Below are 17,545 nucleotides of genomic sequence, written 5' to 3'. Positions count from 1 at the left end.
CCCCGCCGTGCCACAGCCCGGCCGTCGCCACCGCGGCACGGCCCCGCGTGGGCAGCGGCCACGGGGGTGCCCAGACCCCGCCGGCCCTGGGGAAGAAATGCCCACGGGTCTGAATGCAATCAGCAGCCGCGGGCTGGCAGCGCGTCCCTGGCATTTATTGTTCCAGCACAAGGGTTCTTTGGGGAGAGGAGCTCTGCGGAGAGATTAGATCGGTTCCCTGCTCTGCTCGGAGATAAAACTGCCCCTGGCGCCGCCTTTGTGTGCTCTGGCCCCCACAGCAGGGAAAATGAGCCCATAGTTTGCAAACTGTGGGCTCATTCTCCCCATGGGTGACAGCCAGGCTGCGGCTCTGGGGTGGCACCGAGCAGTCATGGCTCAGCCAGAGCAAGGGTGACAGCAGTGGTGACATCTGAACCATCTGGGAATCCCTCCCTGGGAGAGGGCACAGGATCCTGGGAGAAGGCTGCAGCCTCAGGGGGACACTGATTCAGAGGAACATCGAGATTTAATTACTTTGGAGCAGTCACAAACGTGATGGAGCTTGGTAGCTCCTACTCAGTACATCAAAACTTCTCCCTTGTCCTGGGTCACTAACAAGGCAGTGATAAATAATTTCAGCCATTTCTTTTCTGTAAAACAAGCATATCACTGACCTCCTCCATGGAGAGCCATCACAAAATCCACTTGAGAGCTATTTTTTGGCTCTACCCCCCAGATGACCCTGTATTTAGCACACACTGATGGAATAGAGCACACATCATCTGGGAGACACCAGCCTCTGCTGGACAACTCCAGGCCTCTGCAGGGCCCACAGAGGCAGAAGGACACGAGATGAGACCAAGAGCAGCAGGTCCAGAGAGCAGAGCCCTGCCAGGAACCTGCAAGATCCATCTTGCTGCCACCTACCCCACCACTTATTTTCTCCTTTCATGGTTTTGCCATTAAAAGCAATTACAGCCCAGTCATATTCACAGGGCACCCCGATGAATTCATCAAAGCCGGGGCTCCACACAAGCCCAGCTCAAAGCCACTTCCCTGGGCTCCTGGGGTGAGCCACGGGGAGCTTGGATGTCTGCAGAACAAAAGCCCTGCACACAGAATTCCTGCCCGACTTGAAGGGCAGCCCCGGGTGCTGATACAGTCTCAAACGCAATAATTATTGCTGGCTTTGAAGCCTAACGTGTGCAGAGTGCACTTTCCACACCTATTTCACCCAAACGACAGCACTTACCTCATCCCCGGCGTACCTGCTCCTCCGGAGCCCTTTGTAGTCCTGCCAGGGCCTCTCATTTCTGCTCTCAAGTGCTGCTGCTGCCTCTGGAACAGGAGACAGGGACTTTATGCAGGGGAAAATGCAAAATGAAAAAAGCCTGCCCTGAATTACAGCTTGCATCTCCATGAGAAAGCCTTTATTATATTATTTCGACCCGCTTGATGAGGGGAAATTAAAGGATTAAGTTTCCAAATGGGTGTCTATTGCTCACAACTCCCACATGTCCAGCCCCAGCTCATCCTTGACCTGGCACCCTGAAGGACCTTTCACTCCCAGGCTGTCTCCAACGTCCTCTCCAAGCAAACCCTCTGTTTGCTTTGTCAGTGCCACTCGGACAAATCCAACCCAATTCCTCGAGGAGATGAAGACCTCTTGCCATTTTACCACGGAAGAGGCAGATCCAGAGCAAAGCCGTAAATCCAAGGTGGGCTTTCCCAACATCAGCCTTGCAAGACAGCAACCAGACACAGAAATCCCCCCTGCCAAATCCCTGAGGCGATAAGGAAGGTAAACTAACTCAGAGATAACATCAGAAAGCCCAAATAGCTCCGAGCTGGTGAAGAAGAAAAGCCTGTTTGCCCAAGAAAATGCTCCAAGGATATCCTAAAGATGGCCTCAGCCACGTGGAGCTGAGTGTCAGCAGTGGAAATGAGCTCTGCAGGGCAGGCACAGAGCACCGGGCAGCCAGAGCAGGGCTCAGCAGCCTCTGCTCAGCAGCACAACCCAAATTCCCTTCCCAGAGCCTGCTGATCCCACCACACTCCGCTCATCCCCACACACAGGGTGGCCTCAGCAGGCAAGGTACAAGAGATAAAGTTCCTTCATCAGATAAAACTGGACAGATAAGTTTGGTGTATCTCGTTCTCCAGGAGCTGGAAGAGTCCTTCACAAAAGACTTGGCACCCACACACAGCCAGTGCCACCAGAAAGGGCAGGAGGTGACACACAGACCCTCAGGGAAGGAGAATTTTGGGATTCTGGTTAAAAAAAGAGCACCACCACTGCCAGGCTGGTGCTGGCAGAGGAGCTGCAGTGCCTGCCTGGCGCGGGGCTCAGTGCAGTGAGCAATGCTGTGTCTGTAAAGCTCTGACAGCATGGGGGTGACAAAGGAACAGCACAACCCCTGCAAGTATCTCGGATTTTTTTCTGGCCCAGGGAGCCCTGGTTAAGGAATAAATCCCACAAGGGTTTTCCTTATCCAGGCTGATGTCTGGCAGAGCTGAGAGGTGCCCAAACACTGGGGCTGCACCAGCTACTCTGATTGTGAGCACAGCAAATGTGCCAGGGCAGCTGTGCTTAGGGGGCTGAGACCCAGGACCCTGCAGGGCTCAGCCCCCTAAGCACACAGGGAGGGCACAACACTCTTTCCAAAAACAAGAAAGGGAATTTGGGGGAAAAGCACATAAATCCCTATTTAAATGGAAAGCACTCCATACAGTTTGTTGTTTTTTTCTTTTTTTTTTTTTTTTCCCCTACACTGGGTTTTTTGAAGATATTCAGAAGGGCAAAATCAATTGGGATAGAAGGGACCTTAAAACTCTTCTCATTCCAAACCCTGCTATGGGCAGGGACACCTTCCCTGAGCCCAGATTGTTCCAAGCCCCACCAACTCCCACAAATTATAAAGAAGAAAGCAAAACAGATGCTCTTCGATACCATCATCTGTCCCCAGCATTAACAGCTGCTGGCACATTAATGAGTCTAATTAACAGAAATGCTGCCCATCCACCACTATTTGGCTCTACATTTTCAAGTCCTCATTGATTGGATTTTAGAGCATATCTAAAACCCCTCCTAAGCCCATACACCAAGAAAAGTGTCTTATTCCAAGTAGAAAAATAGCCCTGAGGCACAGGTTGGTTTAACATTTTAGGGATGGCACCTTGAGCTCTCAGAAGTCATCTCTGCTCCCCAGACCAGCTCCCATCCCTGCAGCTCCAACCCACACTGACCAAAAAGCCCTCTGGGTGTCTATCAGTACAATTTCAGCCTTGATTACAGAGCACTATTAAGTAACACTATTGTTCCCTGACAAACCTGGCGAGTTATTTATTAGGGAAGGATTTGGCAAATTGAGCCAACTGCCAAAGCTTTGATAAACTGAATGATTCAGCCTCCAGACCATTCAATTCTTGAAACACTTTCAGTTATGAATTTCTCCCACCCCATCAGGGCAGAAATGCCTTTCCCCCTCAGCCAGTGCTGGGATGATGATGACATTCCTGAGTGGAATCCCTGGTGGTTGATGCAGTCAGCATCCCATGAGGAATCCTGCAGTAACTGTCAGGAAGACAAGTGGAAAAGGCTGGATTTCCCTTCCTGCATTGCCCAGGACAGGGTGGACCCTGACGGGCAGCTCTGCTTCCACACAAGGAGCTGCTCTCACTGCCAACAGCTAATTCCTAAGCAAATTCTTTTCAAATGTTAATTACAGTCCAACATGCTTGAATTTTACTGACCCCATCAAATTTGACAGGCAACTTCTCATGTTACCCAGAGCCACTTAAAAGCAAAATCAAGCTGAATATATCTTCAGGCTAAAATATTTGTTAGTCTAAAACCCTGCAAGCTTCAACCATAACCTTGCAATTTCCCTTGCATGTATCTCTGTTGATAACAGGTTCAGGACAGCAATTACTGGGCTTGTAAACACAGGCAAATCTCAGGTCTCAGGGCCAAAGGCTGGAACCAGAACGTGTCTGGTGCTCAGAACACCGGGAACTGATTGTGCTCAGCGACACACAGACAAAGGATTTCCCTCCTAGATCAAGGCAAAGTACAGGGTAAGAAGTTGCCTGAAGATCAGGCAGTAATATTTTTAAGAGGGTGCTCTTGGAATCAAATCTTTGCTCTTTTAGGAGCCAAAACACCACAGGGTCAGGCACCTTCCCTTGAGGGCATGGAAGGGGCAGACAGAGCATCCTTTTGGGGCTGTATTTTTTAAACAAAATTTGCCCTCCAGCCACCTGCCCATTTAACCACCAGCATCTCACTGGGCTGTGAAGATTCCATAGGACAAATCTGCAGGAAATACAGGGGACAACCAGGACCTAACAGTTCTTCTGAGATTTAGATCCATTAGACTGCCCCAGAGAGAGAGCAGGTGCTCCAGGGACACTCCAGTACTGTACAAACAGGACAAGAAGCCTGTCCCAGCCTGACAGCAGTGGGTGGCCCAGTCCAAACTGGTCCAGATGGGCCCTTCCCATTCCTCAGCACTGGCCACACAGGCAGCTCTCCCACCACAACCCCCAGCATCACCCTACAAACCCCCAAATGCCCCCAGGAGCGTCCACATTTGACACGCCTCCCACCTGCCAAACTGAGTGCCAGAATTTCCCCTCCTCCTTTCCCCGTCTGTGGAAGAAGCTGCTCTGTGCAACCACCCCAAAACCACCCCATGACCCCGAGGCTCACCCAGAGCTCCCCACACTTTGGAGTTCCTCCAAAGCCTCTCTCCTGCTCAGGGTGCCAGATCAAACCCCAAAATCCCAGCTGCAGACATGCCCTGTGTTTCACCCACATCTTTCACCGGACAAAGGGTTTTGCTGCTCCCCCAAACCCCCACGATTCTGACAGATGCAATAAATCCCTGCCCAGTAAATCTGCCCCAGAGCAGCCCTGCAGCTGAAGTGACAATTCCTCATGGAAATCCACAGCTGACAGAGGTTTAGGAGCAAACAGGACATGACATCCCTGGAAACAGCTCCTCTGACTGCCAGCTGCAGATCCCTCCATTCCCAGTTCACCATCACTGGGGTTCATGTGAGGTCAGCCATGAGCTGCTGCCCCATTCCCAAGGCTCTCCCACCCCGAGGGCAGCACAGGGAAGCTTTTCCTGCTGCCATCCATCCCCACTTCTCTTCACTCCCATCTTCTCAGAGGTAAGAGCTGCAGGTAGCTGCCATGACCTTCATCAGGCAGGTTCCTCCTGATGATGGGCAGAGCCCCAGCAAAGTTCCCGATCCCAGAGCCCAGGAATGCCCCTCTCCCAAAGGGAAAAGCACCAGCTTTTGTGACATGGAGATTATTTTTCCCCCCAGCATTCCCAGAGGCTGGCGACCAACATCTGTCAGGGCCTGTGGAATCCCACCAGCTCCAGGCTCTGCAGCACAGCTCCAGCCAGGGCTCCCACCTCACCCTCCCCATCTGATCAGGAAGAATTCAAACCATCTGCAAAGGCACCGGCTGTGTGCTAATGGCAACTGGCAGAACACGTTCCTGTTTTATCTCAAAGGCTTCTGCTCTCAATGTGAGGCGTTGGATCCACCACCAGAGCTTCCCACCAGCTTCCTGCACTGTCACTGCACAGAAAAGCTTTTCCCACCAAAAAGGCAGCCCAGCCCCTCCTCTGCACACCCCCAGCCAGGCTTTGCTCTGCCCCCTCCACAGGGAGATGTTTGGAAGCATCAGGCACTCACTGCTTCACCTTCTGATCTCCCCAAAATCTAATCCCAGCCTAAAATCCCTCCAGGCCCCAAAGGACAACTGATGACATCAGCCCACGCTGATTTAAATAAGTTATTGCAACTTGCACACGGAGGCGTGGCCTGAAAATGGCATTTTTGGCTTTCTGACAGGAAAAGGGAAATGCAAACCATGAGATGCCTTTTTTTTGAAGCTTGATAGGAACAAATTTGGGAGTGGTTTATCAGACATATGCACGGCACGTGGCCTCTGGGTTTTCCCCTGGCTGAATCCTTTCTTGAGGTTTCTGGTTCGGGCTGAGCAGCCTTTGAAGCTGCTGGCTGAGGCTGCTCAGCAGGAGGAAACGTTCAGGACCCAGAACCTGGGGGAGCTGAACCCTTTCTGTCAGAGGAAGCCACATCAGACACATCCCAAATGCCACTTCCATCATCCCTCAGCCCTTCAGCACAGGATGTCTCTGCCACCAGCGCTGTCCTTGTGCCAGAGTCCCTCTCTGGGCACTCAGTGTCTTTATCCAAGCCTCCCCAAGGAGAGCAGGATTTCCTTGAGCTCATTTCCAAAAGGTTTTTCAATGCTGACCACCAGTGAAACAGGCCAAGAACTCTCCAGATTAATTCTGGCTGGTTTAAGTGTTCACTTAAGGAGAAATAATAAAGTTTCCAGTTTCCAAGCTCACCTACTGCCCCTGGTCACCTACTGAGCTAAACGTAAAGAAAAAAAAATTAAAAAATCAAGATTTCAAGCCCAGCTCAGGTGTGACCCCACCTCTCCTGCCCACACCCAAGAGCTCCATCAAAGCAGAGTGATGGGCAATAACCACGGTGCTTGTCACCAACCCTGCCCTGAGCCACATCAATCCCCTGCCCCATTTATTCCATACCCACTCTGCAATCAAACACCTTCAGGCACTCCTGCTACTCAAGGGTTAAAATATTTGCTGCTCGCACACCTGATGAGGTTAAGACAGAGGCTTTGGTGCTGATTAATCATTAGCAGTTTCCTCAGCATTATTAAAAAAAACATTCACACCCAAGCAGCTGCTCTAAGAGCTTTTGTGGTGCTTTAAGTAGCGAACATCACAAGTGCAAAAGCAGCTTTTTTGGGATAATTTAAACCGTGTTAAACCCCCTGCAGGGCCACCTCAGGTGCAGCAAAATTCAGCTGAGATAATGCACCTTGCAGCATGTGGCTGTTTGCTCCAGGAGGGATTTTGCACATGGATTCTCATGGTGATTTCTGCATAAAAATGCTGGGAAATGTGTTTTTTTTTTTTTAATCTTTTTTTAATTGATGTTATCAATTGCTGGGAAATGTTATTGTTATCAATAACAATATATTAGTTTTTTTAAAATTTTTTTTTAAATTGATGTTGTTATCAATTGCTGGGAAATGTTATTGTTATCAATAACAATATATTATAGTGTTATATCTATTACATATGTTGTTATATAAAGTTATATATATAGTTTTATATATATAGTATCAATAACAAATGATATTGTCAAATTGATATTATCAATTTGACAATTGATATTGGCTGCAAAGTTGGGTGTAGCCTCCATCCTGGCAGGGATGGTTCTAAAAAAAGGGCACTTTGCCCCTCCAATGCCACAGGCTGCACACCAGGACAGAGCTGGAACATTTACCTGTCCCTACAGGCATGGGGAAAAGGAGGTGACTGATCTTATGAAATCTGCTAATTAATGTTTGTGATGATTCCCAGATGACAGTCCCTAATTATTTCACAGCACACCCAGTTCCTTATCAAGGGACCTGCTCATAACCCCACAGCCCAGAACGCTGCTCTGGTTTTTTTCCAGCCCTTTTCCAACCCAATTTGGGAGTGCCCAGGCTGGTGCAGTGCAGAACAGGACTCAGCCAAGGCCTTGAAGAACAAGCCAGGGTTTTAGAGCCCAGCCTAGGCAGGAAGGTAAAACCAATTCCAAAATGCAAGATACACTGGGACCACAGTGAAGAGAGCTGGGACCACATAACCTGACTGATCCCATCCAAACCCACCCAACTCCTGCACAGCCCTTTTATTTCCAGTGCCACTGATTAAAATTGTGACAAGTTAGGTTAAATTCAATTCACTCAAGCCTGGGTAGTCTCCAGTTTTCTCCTCGAGATACCCAAGCACAGGGAAAACTGAGGCCAGCTCATCATTTCACAGAGTGACTAGGCTGGAAAAGACCTTCAAGACTGAGTCCAACCCATGCCCCAACACCTCAACCAAACCATGGCACTGAGTGCCACATCCAGGCTCTTTTTATCCCCAGCCAGCTGCAGCCTGGTGGGACTGGCAGCAATTCCACTGTGGTGCCTGCCCTGGCATCCCTGGAAAACCTGCCAGCTCCAACCCCAACTGTCCCAGCAGAGCCTGGAGCAGCTCAGCTCTAGAGGGCCCCAGCAGGGACAGAGCCCATCCCTGCCTGGCATCTGCTGGAACTGCCAAGGGAGGAGGGCAGAGAGAGGATCCTGCACAGGGAGCATCACAGTGGGCTCCCAACCTTCTCCATGCTCTGGGGACACGGGATGGACACCCTGGGATGGACACAGCACCAGGTGATTTTGAGGGGAAGGTGGTTGCTCAGGTGAAGTTCCTCATTCCCAATTCATTTTTCTTGCACTGCTCAGCACACCTCTCTGCTCTTGGGAAAAGGCAGCATCAGATTTTCCAGCAGGACAAGCGTGGTGTAGAACGTTTTCTTTCAGCAATGTGCTAAAGAAGTGCAAAGGGTCACGGGAGCTCTGGGATGACATCAGCCTCTTTACTATTAATCCTGTGTTGAATATTATCCAGGAGAGAGTAATTTTTAATGGGGCCCCGGTTCTTCTTGTTTAAACTTGCACATACCTGAGCTACTTTTAGGCCTAAACCCACTGAAAAGAAAATAATGCAGCTTGGCTTTAGTGCAAGCAAGAGAAGTGCTAATTCCACCTTCTTTTATCTCCACATTTACTCAGTAGTACAGAGTAAATAGACCGAAATGGAGATTGTTACGTTAAGGCACACCTAATAATACTACACCATCCTTAATGCCAATTAACTCTGGGGCCTTTCAACATTCACTCACTCAGAGCACCCTTCAGATAACACAGCTGATAGAGGAGGTGAAAAAACTGGTGTGATCAGCAGCAGTGGGGAAAGCTGAGCTTCCAGGAGCAGAATGAAAGCCTTTCTCCTGGCAGCACACAGAATTTTTTGTCCTGCAGGTCTCCAGGGCTTTATCAATCTCTAATCCATTTGCAACCCCTCCATGATGTTATTAAATACAAGAGATGAGCCCCAAGCTGCAGGAAAGGAATTCAGGAACCCAGTTTTGGTGCTAATCCCAGATTTACAAATAAAGCTGGGTGTAAAGGAGCTGAGCAGCTGTGCTAGGCTTGCCCAGAGGGTCACACAATCACAGCCTGGGTTGGGGTGGAGGGCACCTCAGGAATCAGCTCATTCCACTCCCCTGCCATGGGCAGGGACATCTTCCTCTGCCCCAGGCCCTGTCCAGCCTGGCAGTGAGCAAAGGGGGAGTCAGGCATCCTGTCCCCAGCACAGCCCAGAGTTCTCTCATTCCACAGGAGCAGAAACTGCCCAAGGAGCCACAAGCCTTTGTGTGAGCAAAGCACCAAACTGCAGCCCGTGTGAAGGACACCACAAATGGGTTTTCCCTGCCAGGGTGGAGGCTACACCCAACTTTGCAGCCCATTTGTTTGCAATGTACCCACACAGCTCTCTGAAGGTGCTCCAGAAAAGCATCCTGGAAGTGTAAAGTTGCATTAATGATCCAAAGAGGTTCTAAAGAAAAATACTTTTAAAATAATCTGTCTGCTAAAAATGGCAAAGAGTCTCCCATGGAATTCAGCTCCAGAGCTGATGCCCAGTGACACAGCTGGACACCAGCAGAGGAGACTCTTGGCTCTCAGGTCCCCATGGCTCCTTCCAGACATTCCTGCCCCCAGATCAGCCCAGGATACCCAGACTGAGCAAGAGGAACCCCCAGCCAAGTGGGGCAATCCGAGCTGGCAAGCAGGAGGCTGCAGGGCCTGAATGCTCCTCAGTCACAGAGGGAGTTTTTAATTTTCATGCTCTAAATTAAGTCATCATCGGTTATTCCTGAGATGGAAGGTATGATCTCCCTTTCTAAATATACACCTGGAAGGCTGCCAGGGGAGCACAGCCTCCAAAACCAACAGGCAAGCCAGCCTGGAGGAGAGGAGAAACCCTTGGAGACCTCGGGAGCTGCTGGAAAGGTTTTCCACAGCAGGGAGAGGAAACCTTGGTTGGATTGTGGATCAGGAGAGCCCGTGGTCCTGCTCAGAGGAGCAGGGAGGAGCTGAGGAGGCAGAGCAGCCCTGAAGCTCAAAGGGGCTGCAGAGCCCTGGTTGTGTGGTGGTGTTTGTCAATGGCTGGACCCTGGGTGCAGAGGGCTCCTGGCACGGTGGGATGGTCCTGAGGAGGGCAGGAGGAGCTGGAGCTGCTCTGGATGAGCTCAGCTCCTTTCAGAACTGCTCAGGGCAAGGCCACAGCTGGTGCTGGCTCCCCAGGGGGACAGGAGGTGTCTGACAGGGTCCAGGCTGTGACAGAGCCCTCGGCAGGATGACCCAGGATGCTCCCAAGGGTGGGATGTTCCAGGAGCCACATCCCAGGATCCACCACACCAGGGCAAGGCAGTGCTGTGGGCACTGCAGGAGGCCCCACAAAACACAACTCCCAAATTCTTCCTTGCTCATCAAGCCCAAAGAGTGATGATTAATTAGGGCAATGATCACTAATGGCACCACCCTACAAGGACGCTTAAATTCTAAATATCACCTTCATTTTACAGCTCCTTAAAAAGAAGGGACTTGCCTGAAACCAGATTTAGGATTTGGACCATAGCCCATTATTTCCCAGTTTACCAAACTGGGGCATGGCTCACTCCAGATTTCAGCAGCTCTCCCTCTTCCGTGCTGCCAAAAAGTTTCTCCTCCACACTTGAAAATGAATTAATGTAATGAAGAATGCATCCATATTTCCATTTTAAAAATGATTCTCCCAAATGATGGCTGGGTGTATAAAAGACTGCCCCAAACATAGGTGAGAGACAGGCCCACTCCTGCTCCCTGCTAACGGGGTGCTAAATTATCCCAATTACCAGGGCTGCAGTGTCACATCTTTAGCTCCGTAACAAGCAGCAAAATCTTGGCACGGCTTTTGGCCAAAGGCAATTGCTTATCAAAGCCAGTGCCAGAGAAGAATGATTACTATTTCCTAATGCATCAGAGGAATGCTGCAGTGGGATGCAGAGCTTCATTAGCCAGAGACAAGCCCATTGTGGCGGCGTGGCTTCCACCGTGGCAGGGAGGTCTGCGGGAAGGGGCTCCTGTTGGAAGGAGAGGAGCAGAGCCCAGCCAGGGCCACCGGGGCGTGTAAATTCACTCCCTGCTCCTCCTGATCTCTTTAGAAAGCTCAGGGGTTTGTGTTCCCCGTGCTGAATTCAGAGAGAGGCCAGCAGCAGCACGGAGAGGATTTCTGAGGGGAGGATTTATGGAATTATGGAATCAGTTAGGCTGGAAAAGACCCCTAAGGTCAAGTCCAACCATTAACAAACACCACCAAAAGCAGCCTGGCTGCAGGAGGAGCCAGCCCAGCTGGGATGGGGGTCCCAAGGGCCGCTGTCTCCAGCATCAAGCTCATCCCCACCTGAAAAGGAGGGATAAAGATCTGCTACCCCTGAGCAACACCCAGACCTTTGCAGGATACACAGCACACCGATTTATCCTGTTTGGAGGGCCAGGAGCACATCAGGATTGCTCTAAGTGCCACAGAGCCCCAGATTTAGGTTAGACTTGTCTGGAAATCCTGCAGCAACAGCCCTGCATCCCAATCCTGCTGGAACCTGGATGAGCAGAGCCTGCACTGAAGGGGAAAATAACACGGGGGGAGGAAGAAAGTCAGCTGAACTTTGTTTAACCCCACAACGAGTGCAAAGGGATTTCTTATTTTCTTCCCTCTGGTTTGTCCATCCCTAATTAGTATCTCAGAGAAAGCCATGTCGGAGTTGTGTAACCCCAGCAGAGCGGGGAGGCTCGGCCAGGACTGCCTGGGGCTGCAGAAATTCAGAGTTTTTGCTCTGTCCTCCCAGGCCAGACCACGGGGTGTGCCAGGGACTGAACTGCCAGACATCACAGCACTCTCTGGCCCAAAAAGTCCTCAAAGGGTGACCAAAATTGGAATGTCTGGAGGCTGGAGCTCCCTGGCCTGAAGCCAGCACTGGGAACATGCTGGATTGGACCAGGCAGGAGGGATAAGGACTTCACCACCCAAAAACTGGCCCATAAAAGATATAACTACAGCTCCCAGTGGGGACAATTCCCCCACGTTTGGTCCATTTAATCTCAAGGGTGAGGAGCTTAGCTCTGGAGTTGCAGTGGGAAGGATGCAAGCCCCTGCCCATCCCAAAGCCCAGGGCCAGCAGCTGTCTCAGGAGATGCAAATATCAACTATCAATGACTGAAAATCAGGATTTCTCACCCCAGTGGGTATTTATGGGTATTTCCCAGGAGCTCTGAGGCAGGAAATTGTGGACACTGCCTGGAAAGCTCAGGGAAGGCCGAAGTTGGATTTTTAGGTCTGTTTCCTGGCACTGGGTGTGTCAGGAATATTCATAACAGCTAATTCACACCAAAAATCCCAGCCTTGCCATTAGATATCCACAATAGAAATCAGGTCTAAGAGCTCAGCCAGGCCAAGGAACAAAATCAGTGCTAAAGGATCCAGCCAAGGGAGTTAAATAAAACCACCGTGACTTCCTAACAAGCCAAAATATGGGACTGCTCACACAGAAACCTTTGATCCTGGAGGACAACAAGTGCTTAAAAGGAATCTCATCCATTCACCCATTCCTCCCACTCAGGGGCTACCAAACCTGGCCAGGACATTCCTTTGTGGAGAGATGAAGATTTTACACCAGATGTTGGAGACTGAGCTTCAGAGAGCCTGGTTGAGCAGGACTTGGTGCTGGCTGGAAGGTTCCAGGGGTGTCCCCAGCCCACATCACCCCCAGAGCACAGCCACCACAGCTGGCTGCTCCCGGAGCCACCAACAGCCAGAGGAGGGGGCTCCTTGGGAGGGATTTACTCCAAAGGAGACACATCCTTCCTGATAATGCGTTCCAGCTTCCTTTTCCCTGTTCACATCTGGGCTGTGTTTCTAGGTAGCCAATTTAGCTCCGTGGTTCCACACATGGCACAGCAGCATCTCCCTCCCCGCTCAGAGAAAACCCTTCCTCTGCTGAGAAACAACCCCCAGCAAGTCCTAAAGCTCGACGAGGAGTGGCCAACATGAAGAAACAACAGAGCAGGGGGGAGGAAAAAAAGAATAAAACACAGAATAAAGCGGTGTGACAGCTCTGGAAAAAACCAAGCAGAAAGGATCCCGTTTGTATAAGATATTCCGAGAGCCGGTGTCAGTCCATCATGGTTTGTATTAAACCCAGATGGAGATCATCTCCTCTTCAAAGAGAAGTGGCTGTAGTTGTTACAGTCGGCCAGCTGGTTCTGAGCTCCCCTTTTCCCTGCAGTGTAATATATCCCGTGCTCGTTGGAGCTCACGTCCCATGGAATATCTGTGCAATTTGTAACCAGCACACAATGCGGCTCAGCTGTAATTCCATAAATCACCCCGCAGCCTCCGTTTAAGAATAAATCTTCTGATGGCTCTGCCTTGCAAAGGACCGAGCAAAGGTTTGAAAGGGTTTGGTTTTTTTTTTTTCCCCCTCGCCTTTCAAAGGGGAAAAGAGATCCAAAGACATTTGCAAAATCCACAAGGGGTCAGTGTCTTGGCAGAAATCCTCCTCCAGCGCCGAGGAACACAGGCATGGCCCCAGCTCCAGGATGTTTTTAATACTCCGAGACAAGGGAAGGATTTGTGGGGGCAGGGGGTTGATTTTGATGTTTCTCCCTGCCTCCTTTTTTAATGAAAAAAAGCAACTCAAGCAGCAATTCTGCTTTGCTGCACTGTTTTTCTGCTTGGGCACGAGTGACCTCTGAGGAGTGGGAGAGCCCTGGGGGGGATGCTGACCTTGGACCTGCCCTGCTGGGGCCAGGCAGGGAGGGGGCTCAGCCCCAGCAGCTTTCCCAGGGCTCAGGAACATCCCAGGGTGGTGCCACAAAGGGACAGTGGGATCACAGCCCCTCCGTGGCCAGCTCAGGGCTCTCCCTGGTGCTCCCAGGGTGGTGGTGTCACCCCCACCGTGCCTGGGGACATCAGCCAGGCAGGTGAGGCTGCACAGCAAAGGGAAAAGGGTCAGCAACACCCCAAAGCTCAGCCCAAACCCACATCCCACCACGGGGCTGGTGTTACACTGAACCTGTGCACACACAAACCTCAGAGCCCTAAACAAAACCCAGTCCCCAAATCCTTCCCTCTCCTGATGCCAAAAGGAGGTGAAAGGAGGGATGGAAACTACAGCATTTTCAAGGTCCTTTTCAACCCATCCTGGAAGGGCACAGAGCATTTCCCAGCCCTGCTCTAAACAATGGCCCCAGAGGTGTTTCTACAATAAATAAAGAACATGTCCAGTGCTGCTGCTGAAGTTCATTCATGACCACATAAGAAGTAGGCTGAGCTTCCCAAGCCCATCTGCTGCATTTTCCTGCCCACACCCAGGATTCAGAGCCATTTTCTGATTTCCCCCTGACTCGGGGGCTGCTGCTCCAAGAGGTGATGCCCAGGGGCCTCACAAGCCTTGACCTGGTCTCCCTTTCTCAGGTGTGTGGCACAGAGCAGCCCAAAGCCACAGGAGGGGTCTCTAGGTTGGTGAGAGAGGAAGGATTGCCCAAGTCTTACTCAAGGAGCAGCTCTGACCTCCCACCCTCCCTCCACACACCACCACTTACTTATCTCAGAGGAAACATTTCACAACATCACATTAAAAAAATTCTTTTACATTTAATAAACCAAAGTTTATGATCGTTAAGCTGCTATCAAAAGCCTTCTGGAAATCTCATCTCAGCTTGACTAATTTCAGGCTAAAAAGCTCCAACCACATTGGTTAACTCCAAAAATCAGCACAAACCTCCTTTCATCTTGCTTGATCCCAGCTCACGTGCACATTTTTGTGAGAGGTTTCCTAAGCAGGAATTCAAGGCTATCAAGGTTTTTTTAAAGGGAAAAGCAAAGCTGAGCTCAGTTCCCATCAGGACACCCCACATGAAGCCTCCTCAAGTGCAGGGAGGCTCCTGCCCGAGTTCCTATAGCTGCACTGCAATCCCAAGGTTACTGATCCCAGCAGCAGCAAAACTCCTGCACTGAACCCCAGCTGGGCAATAGCTCCAATTTCAGGGACTGATAAATCTGGGAAGCAGAGAGGAAGAAAGTTCTGCCATCACGTTGCCACAGATGGAGGGCGATGTCAGATGTTCCCTCCAGCCTTTCTGGAGAGCAGAGCTTGGATCCTACCAGGGATTTCTCTGCCAACACAACCAGCTGGAGGAGGGGAGGATTTGCCCTCGTGAAACAGCAGAGGCCACGAGCAGAGGGGATCTCATGCAGCAGAAACACAACTCAGCAGGGACTTTCCTGGGGGAGGCTCAGAAAAGCAGAACAGCCTCTGTGACCACCCTCATGGACCTGCACCTTCAGATCCAGCAGCAAAGCTCACACCCAGAAATCCACACCTCTGGCAGCTCCCAGAAGCAATAATGGGTTAATTATGGACTTGCCCAAGCTATTTTAAACTGCTGCTGTGACAGAAGAGCTGCAGAAGCTTCCCTGGGCTGACGGTCCCACTTCATCCCCACCATGAGAGCTGCACCAAGGGCTGGCTCAGAGTCCTCAGAAGAAAGAGAAAAACATGCTGAATTCCCCAGCATTTGAATCACAGAAGTGTTTGCCAAGAATGGGCCTCCCTCCTTCCAGTTTCATAATTCCTCAATGCTCTCAGCCCCGCTCAGACCCCGTTTGGGTAATAATTAACTGTTCCCAGCACAGCTCCAGCTTGGCACACAGGCCTTCAAAATTCACAGCACTGAGGAGTTTATTTCTGTTAATTACACTGTTTTGGAAGGAGAAGAGGAAGGAAAGCAATTTCCAGGGACATGTGGGGGTTTTCTTCTCACCCTTCCCCCCGGCATCCTTCGGGAGAAGGCGCTTCACACCCACCACGGAGCTTCCCCAGAAAAGGGCTGTGGTTTCCATCCTGCATCCCCAGAGCGAGCACAGATCCCTGCTGCCAGCCCTGCTCCACGCGCAGCCTCAGGGGGTGGTGGTGGTTCAGTTCCCTTCCTGGAGGGCTTTGTGCCACCAGCCTGGAGAGCCTCGTGTCCCAAATGCCACCCATGACCCACCCAGTGCTGGGAGCATCAGAGATGGACAAGGACAGAGGATGGTGGATGGATGAGACCAGCAGGGACCAAGCTGAATCTTCTCCCTCCAAAACCTGCGAGGGAAGCCCTGGGGACTCCTCCCATCCCTGTTCTCTCCCACTGGCCATGCTTGTCCCTGAGATGCCAGGCTGGAGGGCACACCCTGGGGACAGACCCAGGCTGTGACCTGATGCCACTGTGACTGACCCAGGCAGGTCATCAAAAACGTTTTGTGGCCACTTCATTTGGTTCCTGCCCCACCTTGGGGTGCAGAGACACTGGGGGACCCAGCAAGTGCCACTGTCCCCTGCCCCACTATCACACATGCTGTGGCAATGGAAAACCCATCCTGGGAAGAGGCAAGAGGTCAAAGACATTTTATTATAAAACTAGTATTAAAAATCAATCAATAAAGAAATTTCTCTGAGTGCTTAATAGGAGAGAACAATCTCCTTTCCTCTTCCCTGTGGCACAGGTTGGTGCCCACTCTCTGTCAGCACAGTGGAGTCTCTGGACAGTCCCACCACCCCTGGCACGAGGCCACCAGCTTGTCACCCAAGCCAAAGTGGCAGCTGGAGGGTGCTGAGGCTCCCAGCCCTGCCAGGGCTGTGGAAAGAAGGGGCTGGGAAGCACCAGCCTCTGAGGAAACTGCTGGCAGCAGTTTGAGAGCAGTGAGGAAACCCTGAGCTCTGGGGCTCCCCTCTGGCCACAGCACAGGGAGATGCCACCAGCCCATGGCACTCCCAGTGCCAGCCCCTCCCACAGATGTGATCATACCAAGCACAATCCCATAAACAGCATCCAGATGTGCTTTGGGAGGCTCCATAAACCTTCTTGATCTCCTGACAATGGTGCCCAGAAGGATTTGGAAAGCTGACAGAAGGCTTTGAAGTTTTTTATGTGATGTGCTTTGGACATCCACAGCAACAGCTCCACGGTCCCCATCCCAGCAGGCTGAGCACCCTTCCCACATCCCCAGGTGCTGCTGGGGCAGGAAACACCAGCCTGACATTGGCTGGATTCAGGAACTGGGGAGCCTGGAGGCTGCTCCACCCCGGGGGTCTGGAAACCACTCTGGCATCACCCGAGGAAAGCAGCACTTAGGACACTTCCACTGCTTCCCTGTCCCGGCTGAAAACATTGTGGGAAAAATTATTCCCAGGGAGAAATTTGGTATCTGCAAGCCTGGCAGTGAGCAGAAAGCAAGAGGTGGGAAAAGCAGAGGAGCAGCTCTTCCCAAATCCAGAGGGGAGCCGGGAGGTGTGTGCATTTGCAGTCAAGTTTCCTATGGAAACTTCCCCAAGGTCCGTTTGCAGCTCTGTCCCCCTCAGCCCCGTGTCAGGGCTGGAGGAAGGCTGTGAGAGTCACATTTCCCCAAGAAATTCCGGGAAAAGCACTCCTGCTTTTAATGAGAAGACTTCCCCCCCCCCCCCCCCCCCCCCCCCCCCCCCCCCGCCAAAAAAAAAAAAAAAAAAAAAAAAAAAAAAACACAGGGGGGGG

Source organism: Passer montanus, unplaced genomic scaffold, assembly GCF_014805655.1.
Source record: "Passer montanus isolate IOZ18808 unplaced genomic scaffold, ASM1480565v1 scaffold5, whole genome shotgun sequence".
NCBI classification, from domain to species: domain Eukaryota; kingdom Metazoa; phylum Chordata; class Aves; order Passeriformes; family Passeridae; genus Passer; species Passer montanus.
The sequence above is the reverse complement of the archived record's forward strand: the minus strand, read 5'-3'. Positions refer to the sequence as shown.